This window comes from Struthio camelus, chromosome 12 (assembly GCF_040807025.1).
Source record: "Struthio camelus isolate bStrCam1 chromosome 12, bStrCam1.hap1, whole genome shotgun sequence".
Classification (NCBI taxonomy): domain Eukaryota; kingdom Metazoa; phylum Chordata; class Aves; order Struthioniformes; family Struthionidae; genus Struthio; species Struthio camelus.
This window is the reverse complement of record NC_090953.1, coordinates 10,434,608-10,453,078: the sequence shown is the minus strand read 5'-3', so window position 1 is coordinate 10,453,078 and position 18,471 is coordinate 10,434,608. Positions and strand designations below refer to the sequence as shown.

Genomic DNA, 18,471 nt, shown 5'->3' with positions numbered 1-18,471 from the left:
GCATTACATGAAATGCTGTCAGCCAGTGCCTGAGCAATAGTAGGGGACAACAGAGAAGTACTGTGCCCAACACTTCCTGGAATGGTGCTGGGCACAGATGATCCTTGTTTAAATTTGCATTTGATCATACTCAGCATCAGTCTAGTGTTCCCTCTGCTGCCCATTGCCTGAAACGGGTGGTTTCCATAGGGAACAGTAAGGCTTCCTAATTGTGATCAGGCTGCCAAAAAGCTGCTGAATGGTACAGAGGCAAGTGGGTAAAATTACCTATTTAATGGCCTAGGCCCAGTAGTGAGAAGTGTGTACACAGTTTCAGCATTGTACAGTGGCAAAATGAGAACTGGGTCGATTCTGCAACCCTCCGTTTCCCTGAGTTACATCACTGAATTTAGACTTTTTAAAAGGCCTAAGGAAACTGGCCCTTTGAGAATCTCATCATGCAATGAGAGATGGTAGTTCAAAATGTGATTGAGTACTCTGCAGTTTCCCAGTACGACCATTCTCTTTTCATTCCCAGTGAGCACGTTCTCTGCAACGCGTTTGGGGTATTTAATATAACAGACGCTGTTTTACCCCAGGAGCACAGGTAACAGAACAGTAGGAAAGTGTCCCGAGGACTAGCATCTGCAAAATACATCCTTTCTTGCAACATTTTTCATGGAAAACATATTGACACAGTATTTTCGTACTATCATGACTAATATCAAATGCTGTTCTCAGACATTACTGGGCTTGTTAAAAAAGAAAAAAAAGTGACATTATATTAATACCATATGGAATCAGATTTGACCTGCTGCTAAAACACTCAAGAGGAAGGCAAATCCTTCTATCTTCTCCTATTCAGAGCAATAGCAAAATAGACATAAGCTATGTAGTTACCAGCTTGCGGGTGATAGAATTCAAGGTTGTGCTGACATGTTGATTTACTACTAATCATTTAGCCATCACTTGGCAGCACACAGCCACATGCAAAGCCTGCTCCACCAGGTTGTGTTACAACAAAGTAGTGGCAAGAGTGGAAAGAAAAGGTATTTCTTAAAATGCTAATAATTTTTTTCTAGAGCTCACACTGTATTTACCCCATAAGAACAGATTAAATTTCCTGTTTTTCTGTATCATATCTTAAGAATCAAACTCTGCCCCAGTCAAAGCGAGGTTTAAGTACCCACAATTAAATAGCATGATTCAATGTTTTCGAATTCTTTTCTTAAGTGTGATGCTGCAGGGCATGTCTCAGCATTAAAATAAAGGGGGGCAACTCACTGGTAATTGCTCATTTATTCCTGTCTTCACTGCCAGGAAGAAGAAAAAACACTAAATTCATGGCTTTCCCTTACCACCTGATCACACGAGGTTAGAGCTTCACTCCCAAACAGTCTGACATCTTTTGCATAGCTCATTGGCTTCATTTCTTTTGTACAGAGAAGCAGGGAAACATGTTCTTTGGGCAGCTTGGCTTTCTGCTAATATTTGGGACTTTCACAGTCTAAGAACTCTAAATTTCTGTTCTGCCAGGACTTGGAAGTCAGATAAACACCCCTCACTAGCTAGGCCTGTCCAGGTATAGAAAAGGTTATAAGGGACTTCTGTGGCTTACAGCCCTGAGCAGAACTACTCCGTTTTTATCACTTTGCAGGCACACATGCCCACAAAAGAGAGTAAGAATTAGAGTTTTAGTAAACACCAAACATACATACTAGTCCCAAGTATTTGGCACGATGCCATATATATTCCTATGGTTCTACAGTGTTTCCCCAAATTTACTACCCTTTAAAATATATGTCTCTAGTCCTTCACAATTATATTAAAAAATATATTAGTTTTCATGATCTTTAAACTGCCTGAATGAGCCCCAAGATAGAGGCAGCTGACGTTTTTTGCGTGGAACAGTTTTTTCCAGAACCTGCAGCTTCATCAAGGCATTCCTTTGGAACATGCTTTCTTTGCCAAAAAAGTCTGGAAAAAAGCTGGAACCATTTTTTTCTTTCTTATTTCATTTCAGTCATATCAGAATAGTTCATTTCAACCAGATAAAAACATTCCATCTTATCTACCCTCCTTATGTATTTGGCTTAGGCTTTTGTAATATATTTTAATAATTTAATAATTTTTTAGTATAAAAGTTAAAATAGGATTAATTGCAAAAGTCAGCAGCATCAAATCCTTCCATCTCATTAAAAAACCTATTTCAGTATTAACAAAGCAAGTCATTCCATTTTTCTGGAACTGAATGTATTTCTACCACATCAAACCCCCTAAAGTTAATGTTTTTATTCCAAACAATAAAGAAGAAAATCCTTGAGATGCTAGAAATCCCTAGAAAATGGTAATTTTATTTTCCGATGATCTTTTTTGGAAATATTTTGGATATATTTCTGAATACCTATGATTAGCAGTGATAATACTATTGGACTGTTGACAACATTGACATGTTTAATTAGTACCATTGGGTTTCAGAGTGAACACTTCAATTGCTTTTATTTGCAACAGGTATACCGAGCTGCCCCACTTAGCCTGGGCTCCCAAGTGCCTCCCAGTTCTGGCTAATTGCATGAAGAAGTCCAGATGCACTTAAGATAACAGACAAGTGGTCTGCAGAAGTTATCAGTATAAAAACCACTAGATAGTAAATATAAAAAAACACTGAGACTGTGGAGATAATGTTAAAAAAGTAAAACTAAAATCAAAGTAAATACAAGCGTAGTGTGCTTATTACATCATTCACCCACGCTCAGTAAAAGTCCCAGTTTTAAATATATATTAAGCTGCTGCAGAATTTCTGTTTTTACCAGACCAGCTTACTAAAGAACATCTAAACTCTTCTGCAAAATTTGTTTCATTTTACTGCAGAGCACAAAGGGCTGTAGTGCACAAAACATAAATTGTCCTGTTCTTGTCTGGGGAACAGTCCTGAAATCATTAGTCAGTTTGGCAGCATAAGGAATATAACACAGAATCTGTGAGACGCATATGGTAAAAAATTTTAAGTCTTATGACAATCTGTTTTTTTATAACAACCTTGAATATCTTTAAATTAAATTAGATCTATTAATTTATCTCTGATTTTGGATTGGATTTTTATCTCAACTATTTCTTTGCAGATTTCGTATTTCTGCTTTTTTAACATATGTGCTGTGATTAGAATACTAGAGGCGAGAGGGATGGTTAAAATAACATTTATTATGTTATTGTTGTTGTTGTTCTTGGGACATATCTGGTCCTTTTAATGTGTTCTCCCTAAACAGAAATAAATAACACACTTTCCTGGGAAAATCCAATCTCTTCTTGAGAAAGCCGTGTTTTCAAGCTGCCTTTACTGTCTATTTGGTCCTTATAATGTTTTTTATTCTTGTACTTGTTTTGTCAGCTTCCATCTCCAGGAAGCCAATTTAGCCTATGTAATAAGACTGACACTTGACATACTGCAGGGAAGCGTACCTTATCAGAAAGGCCTAGTTCCACAAGAAAAATTATTTGCCTAAAAGTGTGCAGCACAGCTTTCATTTGGTCTAATTAAAGCATAAATGTCATTGTTCTAAGGTTCTTTAAATTACGTTTATCAAGCTGTATGCCACATTTTGGATACAATTAATGTGCAGCTAAGCTTTCCATTTCCTCTAATGTCACAGGGGATGTATTTGGTATAATTTTATTTAACGTTTTAGCAGAAGGTGCAGAAGCTGAGATCAGGCAAGTTTGTTATAAATTAAAAACTAAATAGGGCTCAGTGAATCAACCTTTTTATGGCAGGAATAACTTCTTCTGCATGCTATATTCCTTTTGTATACGAAGCACATTTCAAAATCCTACTCCCTAACCTGAAGGGTTTATGCACAGTTCACCTGTTTGATAGGCAGGATCATATTTGTCTGTAATTACATGAACAATAACATTCAACAAGGGGCATGAGAGGCTACTTAAATAACACAAGTATCATCGTACACATGTAAATAAATGCCAGATTCTTGTTTCATTGCACATGTTGGATTGGACATTCATCTATCAGCTGAGCCACTGGAATCAACAGCATTACTCCAAAAGCAAGGTCTAATTCCACAAGTAGAAGAACTGGGGCCCAGAAAATCTCTTGCGTGCGTCATTGTAAGGGGCTAACTAAGACGACTCACAGACCAATTTTATAGCAGGCTGATGCTTGCACGATCTCATGGCATGAAACATTTTTCACTACAAACAAAATACAAGGACAAAATGCCAAGCTGTAGCATTACAGGCTGAGATATGTCTCTCCCAAACGTCACTCACCTATGGACTGTAGCATGATGGGAAGAGAGTGAATAGGCAGAAGTGCTGGGCTCCAGGTCCATCACTCATATGAAGGAGTAGTTTTGCAGGATCAGTTCTTTAGGACTTACAGGAGTTCTGAGGAAACCGAATTGCCCCACAAATCACATTGCAGTCAACATGCAGCCCACAGTGCTGAATTACTTGCAGAGCTCTAAATCAAAAGCAGAAGCAGTGAACAAGCAAGGTATAGGACCTTTTTTGCTAATGTCTCATGCTTAAAGAAGACTGGACATTGAACTATCGAGAAAACACATATCCTGCGTTTCAGCCTAGACTCTAGCTTCTTCCAACACCATGCAAAGTAAATGCTGTATGGCTGGAGAGTCCACGGAAGTCACTTTCTATGAGACCTGTAACTGTGCAATGGTTCTCCCCTCATATGAGTACTTCTTTTGAATGCATGGGATTACTCTCATGAGTAAATGCCTCAGGACAAAGACTAGCAGGTTGACTTTTTGCTTTCATAGCAGGAAGGCACTTATTGTAAAGGTGGATGCAAGGCACAGCTCAGTAGGACTTTACAGGGCTTGGGGAGGTGCATACATTAGACTGGATAGTGCCCTACCACTTCCAGCATTGCCTGTTCACCAAGTCAACAGTTCACTGCTCCTGGAGTAAAGTGCCAGAGTTCATAGGCAAGCCTCGAATCCAGCAAAGTCAATGGCAAACTTCCACTGACTTTAGTGCAGCTAAGAGTTTGTCTTTTCACCTCACCCCTTTCACTGAAACTTTGAGATGACAAAGGAATGCCTCTGTTTGATCTACCCTTGCCTTTCATCAGGTAAGACCAACTTCTTGACAAGTATGAAAAATAATTTAGTTGAATGTCTGAGGTAAATTACCTGGAAACACCCAGATACATGGAAAGGCGTGCTGCTTATCTTGGAGTAGAATGAACCTAAGTATGTAGGCAGCAGCAAACCTGCATTAAGTTGTCTGAAAAGAGCACAGTGATGCGCTCAAGAAATGATCACATCAGCAGAAAAAATGTTCATACTTTGGAAATCTTGCTTTCTCTCTTTCTAGTCTTCAAAATAGGGACTTTAAAAGGACAGATAGATGTCCAGCATACAGGGGAGATCTGATTGCATCACTTAAAAACCTGCCCTTTAAGCTCATTTACAAAGATAGGTTTACAAAAGTGAGAATTTCATATTACATTTCTTAAAATATCTTCTCTGCTTCATGTTAGTTTTAAGGAAAATTCTGCAATTCTGGCCTAATGAGCAAGTGCTGAGGCTTTAAAGAACCATGCTGATGCAAGCCCTTCTCACTGTAAATGTGTATATTCGTAGAGTAAAATGAGATTGAAGTACTGAATACAATTCAAGTCACCAAAATAACAACTCTAGCTAGTGCACAAGACTTGTGCTATAGGAGGCACAGAAATAAGTGCCAAAACTGAACAAAATATAAAAAAATACATAATGTTACTACACTATTAAGATCGATTCCTTACTTGCTTTAATATTTTTGCTTCTCTGCTCCCGCACTGCTAACACACACAGTATATTTGGCTGGTGACTTTGTGGCATTGGGGTATTCTAGCTATCAAGACTTACTCAATTGCATTCTTCATTTTCATTAGGGACCTCGCTTGCAGCTAAGATGACATTTGTTCCTGAAAGCCTGGCTCGTACAAGTAACCCTTAGTTTCATGAAGAGTCCTGTTTGCCTCAGTGTGATTTCTCACATGAATATGAGTTACACAGCTGGCCCTCGCTGACTATTTTTCTACATCTTTGTGTAGGAGGCAGCAAGGTCGGGCAGCTGGGACACTGGGGAGGCATGTGAGAAAATGAAGTTCTAATTCCTGGCTCAGCTGTTGGCCAGTCCCATGCTCTTGGACAAAGATCACAGAGGCAGAAGAAGAAGAGAGGGACCAAGTGAGTTGCCCATCTTGCCTGTAAGTTAATCAAGGAGCATCATGTGTGTTAACAGCAGGCAGCTGCAGTGCTTAGGACAATGTAATTCGTTTTCTTCTAAAGTCTACTCCACTGATGAGTAAAAGGTTGTCTTTTTCTACTTTTTTAATACTGTGATGTAAAGTCAGAATAAGATACAGATTAGTTTATTAGTAAATAGCAATATTTCAGTAGATTCAGTCCATGAATCCAGTTTTCCTGAACAGAAGGCATTATTTACCACCATCTAGATGAGTAGGAGATTTAACCCTAGATCTACAAAAGAGTTCAAAACCACTTCACTGCAGACCACCCAGGGAAACTGCCATTGGCCTAGAAATAAAAGATCTGAGATCTTGAGGTAAATGCCTTCCTTGGTGCAAAGGACATACAGATTTCTGGCTAATCACTAGTTCCTTCCCTTTCCTAAACTTAACTACGTAATGAAAAAGAGTTTAGGATCCACAAAACAAATAAAATTCGGGCACTGGTTTTTTCATCTCTCTTAAATATTTCTAAGAGACAAGTAACACATCTTGTTTGCAAGAGTTTTTTAAACTGATGATCCCTAAATATGAGGAATCCAGAGACAGTGGTATTGTTGCATTATTGTCTTATCTGACGAAAATAAGAAGCAATATCTACCCAGACATGAATTTGGCTTTGACACAGAGCAGCACAAAGTACATAAATATTTCTTTCAGTCAAGCGGAATCACTTCTGACCAACATTTCCAGAAATGCCTCTTAAAAATCCCTCTAATAAACTCAGACGGTTATGAAATAATGGATAGCAGACACATAACACCAAGAGGTAATAGTATGTTATTGGTTTTATATATTCAAGTATGACACAACTTTACCGTTGGGATAGATGTTGAAAGAAGAAAATAATGTATGGACAGGCACAGAGACGCTATGTTTCTATCCTATGGATTGCATTAAAATGATTTGAGTATGTAAAATGGGGAGCTGGATTACCAAAATGATGTAAGTAGATGAAAGTAATTTCTTTCTGTGGAATTCATTCTTCAAGAACTGGTGCCAGAAGCCAGAGCAAATACATTTATACCTTGCTATTCAGCAAGTGTTAGTAGTAGATGTCTGTGTAAAAATACATTTTCCAATTACTATTGGAGATAGGACATACTGCCCTCTAATTCCTCTAGAGTAAAAATTATAGATCAAAATTAAGAAAATCATACTTCATATAAATCAAGGTGCTATTTTCAATGAGATACTGTGAAATAAACATAAAAGCTGACCCTCCCGATCCTACTCACGTACCCTCTCCTGGTACACACTGACACGTCTGAGCCACATTGACGCATTTCCTATAAGACACAGTAGACAGAGAGACTTAAATACCTCCGGAAAGCTGTTATGAAGTTCTTGAGACTCCATGCTACCAATATGAGTATATCATTATTAATTCATCTATGTAGATACTTTCATAACGCTCATCTCAGTATCTCTCAGTTTCTTTGTCACTTTTCTACAAAGCATAGATTTAAAAAATATATTTTTAACCCATACACATATCTTCCTGTCCTTTATCCAATTATAAATCCCAATAGCATCAATAGGAAGACTCCAACTGATATCAGCCAGAGATGGTGTAGGCCTTTGATCATTAAAAATGTTTCATTATTTATTTGTAGTTATTTTTTCCCAAAGAAAATGGTTTTGTTAGTGGTAAGTTCAAAGAATTCATTACATTTGAAAACCAAACACATTGCAGAGTCCTATTTTGCTGAATCAATCAGAGGAAGAAAAAAAAGAAAATTCATGGGAAAGGGTCAAGAACTGTAGATGGAGCCAAAGCAAAAATGCAACAGGAATCCTGGAAATCACTATTGATGGAACGTAGCGAACTTCTCCGGAACCAGTCGTGGTGCTCTGAGTTCTCACATCTCTTAGCTGCCATTCTCTAGCGCTGCAAAAAACAGTGTTCAAGGGTTTATAGCCCATACGCAGGCCTCCCTGAACATAGCATATTTTTGGGGGGCCAGGAACAGAAGTCCTCATAGAGAAAGGTCACTGAAGGTTATGGCTGGTTCAAGGCATTTGAGTACAGAAATGCCATGCTCACAACCGACTCTCCAGCCCTACCCACTCGCTGAGCATACCCTGCAGGCTGTCAAAGGAGGCTCTCTGTGAGTACTGTGCAGAGCCAGAGCCATTAACGTCATCTTTTTTCAAATCACCCTTCAAGACTCACTTTTTCCAAATCTACAGATTCCTGCCAGCAAGGATGCTCTTGAGTAATGATCTGGAACTGTAAATCTGTGACACTTTAAGACCTTGCCTTCCCATGGGTTTCACAAGAATGTCAATGCCTGATTTGTGGTGGTAGTTTCTTGGGAGTGGGATTGAGCTTTCCTTTTTCCTGCCTTGGGCTGAGAACATTGTTGACACTTAGCCAAGATGCAGGAAGTTGCTTGGGTGTTTTTTAAATTTGAAGAGGCAGATGAACAAGGATATAGTCACTCTGAAAGCTCTGTGGCATAGTATCTCTGCCTCTGCCGTATGGGCCAGCATAGTTTCATGTTCAATGGAAACATCAGGCTAGTTCCAGAGGTGGAAAAAATTGAGCTGTTGCATTGCTCGATCCTCCATGCTTATGGTAGCCTGCGTGTGGACCTGGACATCTGAGCCCACGCTGATGCAAACTGAGGTGGATGTGTGCCTATAATACAATTGGCACACACTCATTTTACTGAGGAGAAAAGGGGTGGACTCAGCTCCACCAGAAGAGTCTGTTAGTGACTGCTCGGCAAACTGAATTATAATCAGGGTCCACTGGGAGAACGTTATGCATCCATACAAATGCAATATTTATTCCAGTATCCACCAAAGATTCGATCTAAAGTGGTGACCTTTTGCTGCAGGTTAGAAACATATTCATAACATTTTGTTCCAACCGCACAAACTCCAACACGGAAATCACTTTTGAATAACCTCTGTTCTGCTGTGGGCTATGGCTTTTATACTGCAGAGGGTATTTCCTCTCAGAAAACTTATTATTTTCCTGAAGATTTCAGCCAGAAAATCCAAATTCAAAAGCAATAATTGAATATTGAACTGAATCCCACTTGGCTGGGCTGTTATTATTATTTTGTACCAAATATTTTTGTAGCATGTAGGGGCCTACTGACTGAGACCTGAGGAAAGCAACTCTCCTAGTCCCCAGAGCCTGCGGCCAGACTGACAAGCCATAGCAGACAGATGAGACACATGTGTGGGATGGGGTAGGAAGCAGGCATGATGGGATTCCAAAAAATCCCAAACAAACCCCATGGAGGGAAGCAGGTTCCAAAATATTTATTAAGATTTTCAAGGCACCAAAGATAAAAGAATCATTCCAAACATAAACTACCATCCCACACAGTCACTGTTTGTACTAACATGCTGTTGTCTCAGTGAGTTTTTGTTTTCAGTAGAAAACCTTACTGCATTTGAATACAGTTGCCAGGAGGTGAGTTTGCAGACATGATGTTGACTGCAGAGAACTGCTGCATGTGGAAGATCACAATTAATTTACCAAAATGCTGAGTATGACTTGTCCTAACCTGTATGGCTTAGCATCAGAGTTGGAAAAAAAACCCCAAAAAACAAAAAACTTAACAATCATGTTCGAACCTAATGTATTTTCCAAAGAAGTTCAACCTTAAGGGACTTACTCTCCAGACAATTTCAATGTAATTTCTTCTTTACTGAGAGCTTAAGCTAACCTTGAAGACTTTCCTATTTACACTGGCCAATAGCGAACAGTAACACAAGTAATTACTGCAGATCAGCCAACATGCAGTAGCCTGTTACCCTTGATAAATTGTTTTGTAAACTTGAGCCCTTAGTTTCATGTCTTTGCATTTCCACTCTACTGCTAAATTTCTTGGTCATATATTTTTTTTCTTCTCATTTATGCTGTTGGCACTACTATTTGAATTACTCATCAACGTTGGGTCAAAGCACTTCCTACAAGTCTCTCCCTATTCTTAAGATGCAATTTCATATCGCTTTTATATCTCTAACTTCAAAAGATGAGGCTTCTTCCAAAGGCAAATTTCTGATATTTTCTCAACTGACTTTGCTAATTAGTTCTCTATATTTCTCAGTCTAGTCGCACAAATTTGTTGTTACAGATTTGTTGTTGTTAGTGCTTTTATTTCTGTTAAAGTGAATAAATTCATGAACTTTCAACACAAGGGTATTATTTAGGACCCATTTTTCCCTAATAGCCTCATTACTTGCTGAAGCATAGTTTAAATTAACATCAAAATTAACAACAAATTTTCTATCCACTCTGAAAGCCAAACTACAGGGCCTCCTACACACTAATTCAAAGTACAGATCCTGATGGTCATTACCAATAACAGCAGCAGGTCTCTTAACAGATTTCATTCTACTTCACTTAACTTCACAAAGGGAAAATTTCAAAACAATTGCTAAAGCTTTTTTGGATTAAGAAAAGCATTAATAGAGTCAGAAAATGCAGGTACTCCCAGTGTCTGAAGTCTCTGCGGAGAGACAAGTGCATGTTTTGTGATTTCACATCCATTCCTGGTAATTTGGATGGCTAAAATATACTAATTTGATCCGATCTATATAGCAAAGAAAATGAGAGAAACAAATAGAAAATATTTCATAATGAGCAGGCAGAAAGGATGACTAAACAGCAAATTCTGCGGATTTTAAGCTCTTGTTAAAAGTTATGTTTATAGCTGTAACAGCAGAAAACCAAAAGCAGAAAACTAAACACAAGCAACAAAGAACAGAGAAGGAATTAGAGCTAGTAGTCACTATTGGGAACGTTAAGTCGGACGGTATTAAAGCACAAGCACGTTATTGGGCTCCTCCAGCGCCAGAGTGAGCCAAGCCTAGAGGAAGTCTGCCAGAAGGAAAACTCCTTATCTGTTCTTCAAATCATTTGTTGGTCTGATATTTTATTTTCATTTCTTTGGTATTCTGAAGAAAACATGCCAGAACAATTTTGTTAAATCCCAAATTCCTTATATTCATGAGATTAAGGCACGAACTCAAACCAAGTAACTGGATGTCCTTCAGTTACCAGAGATTTCCTTTTCATTCAGAGGAAGATACCAGAGGCTTTTGTCAAACGACCTTAAATTATTTAGATTTACAGGAAAGGGCACCATCTGAAAACTGAGTGATCCCTTGGCTTAGTTCACTGTAAGTTCTAGTTCCTTTCAAACAAGTAACAGGCAGCTTTGCTTTCTTGGCTGGACATTTCCTCCTCTCTTTGAAGAGTGTTCCTGCTCTACAATTGCACTGCACCATAATTCATAACAGGGACATGAGCTGATGAACAAAGGTATTAGCACTTAACAGATGCTTCTGAGTAAAGCTCACAAGAAATTTCTTCAGTTCACTGCATAGAGAGAGAGTCAGACTAATTCAGGGAAAGATTAGCACAAAAAAAGAAAAAAAAAAAAAGCTGAATCCCAAACGACACATGAAATTTCAGCTCCAAAATCCAGTTTCTGAGTTTGCTCTCTTCCACATACACTTCCACTTACCCCAGCGAAAGCCTGCGTATCAGTGCCATTCTTTAAGGCAATCAGATATTTTGAGTTTCCATACGCCCAGGTGCACTAGGATTTACTTCCACCTGCTGCTGAAATAAGTGCTGTGCAGCCGTGAGTTTCAGCCCACATTCTTCCGGTCTGTTGAGTTATCTCCGTCTTTGGGCTCAGCTGCATTCCCTTCCTTTCTCAGGCTCTTCCTCGCATCCCCAGACAGCTGCTAACAGCCCACTCCTTCCTTTCTTCTTCCGACGATGACTTTTTAAAATGCATATTCTTTTTGATCTCTGGGCTTTCAGTCTTGGCAAGCCAGCTGTGCAACTGCCTGGGGCCTGGAAAACAGCATTTTCCCAAATGATAATTGAGTTATTGTTGTTTTAACTCCCTTGAAGTTGTTTACCCCAGGTATCATGTCTCAACTATTGTTTTGTTGCCTGTTTCTATCTTCTCCCAGACTAAACAACTTTCTTGGACTTAACTGTATAAATAATCTTCACATACACAGACTGAGGCATACAATCTCTTCATAAAAGCAGTACGCTTAATTCCCCTGGTTCTCCAAACCACAGTAGTTAAGATCAGCTGTCTAGAATATTGTGTTAACAATTCCCAGATTCATAGGTTAGATTATCAGTGGCAAAGACTTTTGTGCTGCAGGGTCTCTGACTCTTGAATTTGCTTTCCTTTCTAGGTCTTCTCTGCCCTCTGCTATTCCCATGAATAGAGGGGTGAAGGGATTGGCAGGCCATCAGGTGAGTTATTGGATAAGCAGATATCTTCTTTCAAAAAAATCCTAGCAACCAAAGCTCTGTAAATTCATATGCTAAAATTTTCCCCTTGTTTAACATCTGCTAGTTTTCCAACACTTCTTACTCTTTCTCTTCCTTCCTTTTCTTCCCCGAGACTGACAATATTTTTGATACTATTTCTTCTGTTGATAACCCATTTTAGGCCAAGAATATTTTGTACAAGATAGCCTGAGGTGTTTTAAAACTCTTTTAAATTTCTTTTGAAATGTGGGGAGAACCAAACACAGGAGAACACGTTCAGCATAAAATGGAAAATATTTTTCAAGACCTCTTAAAATATACTATTTGTGGGTGAGCAACGCACTGAAAATGAGAAGCGCTGCATCCTACTTCTTTATCTAATTCCCCGCCTTGGCTACTTACTAGTAAAATGAGACACATTTAGAACCTAAGGAGACAAGCACAAATACCTGGAAAAGGAAGAAGAATTTGCAAATCTGTTTCCAATTTTCTAGACGAACGTAGGTTATATCAGCATGATTGGGTTTTAGCATCTGATACATGCAAACAGCTAAGTTGTATTGTATGATGAACACCCCTGACACAGTGCTACGCAAAACTGCAGTACAAACAGTTAAGGAGATAGGGCTGCAAACAATTGCAAACATTAACTCTATCCAGATCAGGTCTACATAACATAGTATTAAAATTGTTGGTGTCTTCTGATACCTTGAATATGTCTGTGTCCCCAGGCACTGCTAAAATGGGGGCATACTACCAATAGAAGCAGTGAGGGAAGTGAAAAAGCCTTCCCAAAGTAGACTGGATTCGTGTGTCAATTAGAGTTAACATCTCTTATTAACACCCAGCGCTCTCTTCTTGCTTAGTGCAAGGCTGAACAGTTTTTTCCTAATTCAGCACTGAGGTGAAATTGCAACAGGTATAATTGAAAAGGCAGCAGCAGTTCCCTGGTACTTTATAAGAAAGTGCTGGAGCCATTGCAAAATCCACCCAGACAAAACATCCAACTGTTACATAAAATGCACTATCTCATTGCAGAATTAGGAAATGTTCCTTTGCAAGGCAGGAAAACTATTCAACATGCTGATATTTATAAATAGCCACACATTGCAGTCACGAGCTTCTGAAGAACACATTCTTTCCAAGAAGAACGTCAATGTTAATCCACTAAAGAGTGAGTGGGTGAGTGCGAGAGACAGTGTGAACGTGTGAGCCCAGTGGTGCAGTGTGGCTGGCAGGAGTTGTGGTAGAAGGAATGAAGTGGGGCTCTTGACTCAGCCAGCTGCTAGGGCTTGCTCACCTCCTGCCTCCTGTATAATCCCGCAGCTGGATCCTATAAACCCCTGGCACCGGTATAGTGGAAAGCCTTGTGCATTTGACAGCTCCACTATCTTGAGAGAAGATGATGCAAAAAAGCCAGATGGGTAACTGCAGCACATCAGAAACAGCTTCGGTTGCACTGTGGACCAGATCTGTGCGCTGATACTATGGCAGGGCAAAGTCCTCCTTTTCCAACCTTCACAGGCTTTCTGTTGAGCGCACTTTTGGGGTAGGATGTGGAAATGGATTTTGGCATGGCCTTCAGGAGAAGCCTGCCCTTATGTCTTCAGATTCTCCTAGACAACGGCACTCACTACAAGGAACTAATTTCCTTTCCCCTGGCACATAATGCCAACTTCCATTAACATGCTTTGAGTAGCAGAATGAAGTAAAAGGTGTGAGTATCAACATGTAAGGCTTTCCAGAGAAGGACAGAATAAGCTCTGATTCCTGCCCTTGCTGAATAATGAATAAGAAAGGCTGTGAAGGGATTCCCATGAAGATTTCCATCAGTCACAGAAGGATGGATACATCAGCGGGAACAGGCCCACCTTTAGCTGAGATAAGACTCAGCTTTTTCTGTGTTTTCATAAAACTAAAACATCTAGAAGCATTTAATAAATAGGAACCCTCACTTTTTTTTTTTTAACATGAGAAGTTGCAGGTCGCTGTAAAAAAAATTAAAAGCTTGAATCCTAAAATACATTATGTTGCAATAGCAAGGCTGAAGTCTAGAGAAAATTTTTTCCTGGGCTTTCAATTTGTAGCAAAGATTTAAAAACAGTTCTAGAAAAGGACAGATAATCCTCATATGAGCAAAAATTAAGAGAAATTAGTTCAGCACTGGACCATTCATAGACACTTGGTCATAAAACAACAACAACTCGTCATTCTTAATGTTATGTTTCTCTAGGGAACTGCACTTTTTGTTTTCTGTAATGAAGTGTTATAAGTGAGCTCAGCTTCACTGGCGTAGAGCTTTTTCTAAACAGCTGAGAAATGGAGATCTATTCTGATTTGAAAAGATGTTTGCAGCGGAGTAAACATGCATGTGATACAGTCAGGTCCTTCTTTTTGGAAAATAAAAAATGACATTCTATTATTTTTACTTTATATTTTCTCTTCTAAGGAAAGGCATTTAATAATTTCATTGCCAATATATACTGGACATAGAAGATCAGATAGCAGATACTATAATGAATGTTTTTTGTTTACAGAAAAATTGTGCTCATGGTCTTTCTATAATAGCTGATGTTTTCCTCATAAAGAAATGGATGTCTCAGTTGGAATTGTTGTTAGTCATGGATATCTTAACTGGAATTGTTGTTAGTCATGTCTGAGGCCTGAGGTTGATTTATTTTCTCTCTGAACTCAGCTGATTTTATTGGAATTGGTAACTGAAACTTGTCTTGCGTCTTGTGCTATGACAGTGCAATAAATGAAATCCTAATGCACTCGTTGCGTCTCAGAAAACTCGTTATCTGAATGAGTCTTTCCCTCCCTTGCCTCTTAATTCTTACAGCTATATAGTTCTTTACAAGAAACTACATGAAGTAGGTAAATCAAGATAAAGGGGTATCTGTACTCTTCCCTCTACATCTACAGTTCTGATTAGAGCTAATCACTTGTGCCAAATCAAGCACTGACTTGTAGCACAGACTAGTATATAATAGGTACAAAAGCAAAATAAAAGTCCTATTCACGGAGCTTTATCTCAGGACCATAGTGAGGTTTGGGATGTGACTGGATAATAAGCCTACAGGTGCAATTTAAATACCATCTTATACAAGTATATCAGGTAAAAGCCTCGGAGATAATAGTCCTTGTCTAAACTGGGCTTGGCATGCTGTTTTACAATGCCCACTGGAAATCACGGAGGATAAGCTTGGAAAATGATTTGTCTAAAAAAAAAAAAAAAAAGGTTGAGGCATCTAGGTGCTGCCTTTCATAAGGCCAAAAAAAGCTATACAAAAGGAAAACATTGTGACAGCAAAACAGAGACCTGTCTCATCCAAAGCCCATCACCTGTTGGCTCATTAAGTAAAGGCCAGCTCTCAGCTTAATTGCACTTCTAGAGGAGCATCACCTCTGTTGACGTCTACTGCAAAGCAACGAATAAGTTTGGGTTTTATGACTGCTGTTTGAATCCCAGACTGATTATGGGTATGCTTACTATATCAGCAAAGGGAATCTGAGGACTTTCAGCCTGATTATCATTTATACTGAGGTCTACTTCTAAGAACAGATCAACACCTCAGGAGGGAACTGTGTGCAGGAGGAACTTCCTTCTCCTGTTCCTGCTAAAGGCCAGGCACGCAAAGGCCCTGACATTTTTGCACTGAACACAATTCTTTTTTTGAAGGTAAGTTTGAACAGAGTCAGAAGAAGAAAGTGTTCCAATAGATATCATTTCATACTGCCAATTTCATATTCTCACCACTACTCATGCAATATGAAGTGGTCTTTGTACAAAAGGAGAATCATAACTTCTCTCAGACATTTCCAACGTTTTCTTAACCTACCTTCCAGCAAATCATCTTTTCTCTCTTTCTGCATGCTACGCTAAAGAGAACAGCCTGATATTTCGTTCTTTCTGGTAATGCCTTCAGACCACTTTTCAACCCGACAGGCTTACATATGTTCCCTTTGGCAGTGAGAAAGACTGGAAGGTTTATATTCTTTTAAGTTATCTTTCATTCAGTTCTCTGAACTATAGCAAGATGCCTGCTTCTTGTACAGAAACCTCATAGCATGCATGGTAGGAAGGCATTATTTGCTCGCAAGACAAAAAACCTTCCACTTGGCATAATGAACCAATTCATGTTCCAAGTCCTTACTTTTCATTTTGGTTTTCTCAATCATAAATATCTTGTGATACTGAGTAACACCAACAGAATCTGAAAATTATGCACAGATGAATGAGCTCGTTCATAGTTGTTGTTCCTCAGTCTATGACTTACACATTCCACATATTATGCATTTTTACCTGCATACTGTTCCAAGGGATACACACATAGTGGCAAATTTTTGGAAGAAGCCTGGGGTCATGCATTACCCACAGGTCTTATGATCCATCCTGCAATAATCTCTTTTTGGACTGAGGTTGTCTCCATATCTTAAGAAAGTCTAATTGATTTTGTCTTGATTTAATTTTGTTTCTCAGACATGTTAATACACAAGGTTTTTGTTGCTGATTAATTTAAAGCATTAAAAATAGATTCACACCCAACTATTAATCATTTGATGTATCCAGACACAAGCTAGTAAGTTAAGCTGATGTGGTGAAACAAAATGTAATTTTCTAGATCTATCCTTTGAGCCCATCTGAAAGAAAAGGAAGAGGCTTTCCCCTCATTGTTACTTAGAGTTCCCGGGGTCACCTGCCTTCCAGAGCGGGAACCACAGGCGTTTTGAGTCCACCAGTTCCACTGGGAAACTGAGCATACAGATTTCTGCAAAACAACAAGATGTATCTGCTTTCATGAGGGCTGAATTACCTTTCTGCTCATGCTTGCTGCCACATCATAGGAAAACTATAAAGACAAGAAGCAATCGAGTTTTCTCCTGGAGAAATACTAGGACACTAAGATAACTCATGAGTGTTACTCTTGAGCACCTGATAGTAGATTTTTTTTGAGCATTGCTTGCTCCAAACCACCATCACCAATGTCAGACAGCCTTGGCGAGAGTTATAAACCCTCAGAACTGAATTCCTCTCTCCTCCCAGCTCCTCTGGATCAGGTCTGAAGAACATTAGTGGGACAACATGGGCACAGTGGACTGCCTTGCCTTTCTCTTCGTACGAGAGGTGGTGCATCAAAAAAAAAATTATTAAATCCTTCACGTGCAGCCAGATTGTTTTCCCTACTATTGCATTTCTCTTGACTCAGCCTTTTCAGTGTGACTTCGACTCTGAGGAGAATTAGAATAAAGATGCATAGATAAGGGGCTCATCAGAAATCATACATTTTTCCAAAGATACAGGAAAAAGAGAAGGACATATTTCTCAAAAGAGGTTTTTCAAGTTTGTTCTCTTGGGGCCTTTTGGGATTAGGCTACATTAAAATATTTTGTTTTATATCTCTGAATTTTAAATATCAAAGGAAGTTTGATAGGTAGAATTAACTCCGTTCAAATGGAAAAGGAACTTCATTACCTCTAATGGCTGTGCAATGAGTAGCTGGTCATTTGTGCTGGCTTCATCGCATGACCTGCATCAGGGTTGTGAACGTTTAGCCTCTGTCCAAGCGCAGCATGTGATAGCTGTGGCTATGGTTTGTTTACAGCTTCCAGATCTCACGCTCCTTTTTCATTCAGCGTATCCAAGAGGCAGCTAAAATACTCTGTTCTGAAATGACACAGCACTCTCTTCAGTTTCTGCTCAGGTAGCCCCTGTCTCTTGCCACGACCACCTCAAGTTCACATCTCCCTGCTGGCATGATCAACGTTGCATCACTTAACCTATCCTTCAGCCTATGAGTCTCTCCGGTCCTCAAGAAAAAAAACACCTTCAAAATGAAGGCATAAGCCTTCCGAGTTTGATACCAATAAGTTCCCTCCAAAATCCAAGGGAAAAATCCAAACGTAAAATGTGTTTGGAGAAAAGACGCTCTTTGATCTTGTAGAT

At 39.1% G+C, this 18,471-nt stretch overlaps 1 protein-coding gene across 2 annotated transcripts in view; it reads right to left on the bottom strand.

Annotated features, from left to right (window-relative positions):
- Positions 1-18,165, bottom strand: part of ARNT2 (aryl hydrocarbon receptor nuclear translocator 2) — a 139,454-nt gene extending 121,289 nt beyond the window's left edge. Inside the window, exons 1-4 of one of the 2 annotated variants that reach the window (XM_068958365.1) lie at positions 18,001-18,165; positions 11,749-12,086; positions 7,496-7,542; positions 4,264-4,456 (exon numbers count right to left, since the gene is read on the bottom strand). The gene's annotated coding sequence lies outside the window, so the exon portion shown is untranslated. Of the gene's footprint in view, positions 1-4,263; positions 4,457-7,495; positions 7,543-11,748; positions 12,087-18,000 lie in introns of those variants that run through there. The other variant, XM_068958360.1, reaches the window with a different exon arrangement.
- Between the last annotated feature and the right edge of the window lie 306 nt (positions 18,166-18,471).